At 31.6% G+C, this 2,111-nt stretch overlaps 1 protein-coding gene across 9 annotated transcripts in view; it reads left to right on the top strand.

Annotated features, from left to right (window-relative positions):
- LOC136826278 (cellular tumor antigen p53-like) overlaps nucleotides 1–1,847 on the top strand; it is an 83,184-nt gene extending 81,337 nt beyond the window's left edge. For all 9 annotated transcript variants that reach the window (XM_067083464.1, XM_067083463.1, XM_067083467.1 and 6 more), the window contains one exon: nucleotides 1–1,847. This exon is cut by the window's left edge and continues 1,244 nt beyond it. The gene's annotated coding sequence lies outside the window, so the exon portion shown is untranslated.
- Nucleotides 1,848–2,111: the final 264 nt, after the last annotated feature.

The raw sequence follows: 2,111 nt of genomic DNA, 5'->3' as shown, positions 1-2,111 counted from the left end.
TGCCACAGTTTAGCATTTATCATCTTTCAATACTTAATGCTTAATCTAACTTATTTCCTACTTACCACTAAAGTTTACCAAAACAATCCTCCTATACTTAACTTAGCCTAACTTAATACTATCAATAGTCAAAATATTATCAACAAATAATCCAACTCAGGCATATATCAGATTCAAGTTCCTTATCTTTCTCAGCACTTCATCTCAGAATAATCTAAGATAACCATGAAAGTCAACACACAATTTGGGGATCACTACAGAGTTTATTCCAGCTATGACATCCAAGCTGAGGGCAGAAATTACTTTGGAATTTCTTCATGCACTCTTTTCTACACCCAAGACCTTCCCTCCTTCCAAACAAGAATCTGAGATCTCATTCACAATAAAATCAGCCTACAGATATTAAAGCACTTTCTCTAACCCCAATCCCATTTAGGACAGTCACTGTCTTAAGTAACTGATATAATAACTTGCACACTGTGGAACTTGAAAGTGGTTTGGTCTCACCAACTGTTCGACTGCTTTGGTAGTTGCCAATGTCCATTTCTTATCCCAGGAAAAGCGTTTTCCAGTTCAGGTGAAGGGAAGCCAATTACTCTACCCTATCACACTCAAGCAAACTGCAAATAAAAAAGAAAAAAAAACAACATGAAAACATAAATCAGACATTCATAACAAAAACTTAAACATACTAAAAAACATCACAACAACAAAAATGAAACAATCAGTTCACACAAATCATCTTTCATCATACAAACGTAAACTTAGCCTATCACAACCTAGCAATGTAAGTACTGTACTCCATTGTCCTCTTGAGAATTAATGAAATGTGAACAATGTTCACCCTGCTTGACAATGTTCTTGTGTGTCCTACAGATTGTATTCAGTGAAATATTTTTGTTAAATGCCTTTTTATGTCTTACAACAACAGTGAACTTTACAGTTGTATTTTAAATAAATGTGTAATTTCTTTTACTTACATTGATTGTAAAGCCTCTAAAAAATGTTCATATTATTATCTTATCATCAGTATAGAATATATTCTTTAAGCATTACTTCTATTTATGTAAATGTAATGTTTTGAATTTCTGATCATTAGTCAAAATAAAGAACTTCATGAAATGTATGGGATTTATTCTAAATCAGTATTAGGGGAGTGTATTACATGAATGGTTAGGATTTTACCAGGTTTTTAGTTGTATATATTGAAGTAGTCATTCTTTTGATTATGGAAAATAAGTATATAGTATCACTTTTTCAATTGGCGGTAATTATTAAGGGATGAATTGCAACAGGTAGGGTAACATCACTTCTCACAATGAATTTGTATTTGATTTTGTTGTTTAGCATTATAAAATGATATTTTTGTGAGCAAATTTTCACATGTATACATGTTGACCATAGTAATGTGTGAGAATTATTATCTGATTTGAATTTTGCTGATGATTTTCATGTCATTAAAGTACTTTATACTTACAAATTTCACTGCATGATTCCTTGCTGATTTGATTAATACTTTGAAGCACAAATAGGTGGGTGAGTTTGAAGTGTAGTTAATTCTAATAATATTCAGTATGCTACAATGGATTTTTGTTGTTATTGTGGAGAGTTTCACAGTATTTGTGTTTTTCTTAAATTTGTATGGGACTTTTGAGATAATAAGCTTAATGATATCTTTAGGTAAAGGTCATCGTGATTTAAATGTCGAGCGCAGAATCAGAGATGTAAATTTTGAGGAATTCCACTGTAAAAAGGTGTAGATAATGTGCCTTATTAAGTATTGTTCTGTTAAACGAACATTTGATATGAATGTTATTTATATTGTAAAATAAAATCATGCTTTTTGATTCTTGGTCCTTGCTTAATATTACCCTACAGTTTAGAAGTGAAACACTGCCTTGTCACATAACTGTAATTGTAAGTATGCATGTTCAAAATCAAGTTCATATCAGCATACAAGGCTCTTTATATATGTATAGGAGTATCTTTCAGCAACCACTCTTTTCAATAGTTGAAGCAGGGTAAATTTGGTGAACATGCCAGCTTACTGGTTGATGACATCATAAACAGCAAAAACATGAATTAACCATTAATATGCCCTTGCCTTGTGG

This window comes from Macrobrachium rosenbergii, chromosome 40 (assembly GCF_040412425.1).
Source record: "Macrobrachium rosenbergii isolate ZJJX-2024 chromosome 40, ASM4041242v1, whole genome shotgun sequence".
NCBI classification, from domain to species: domain Eukaryota; kingdom Metazoa; phylum Arthropoda; class Malacostraca; order Decapoda; family Palaemonidae; genus Macrobrachium; species Macrobrachium rosenbergii.
The sequence above is the reverse complement of the archived record's forward strand: the minus strand, read 5'-3'. Positions and strand labels throughout refer to the sequence as shown.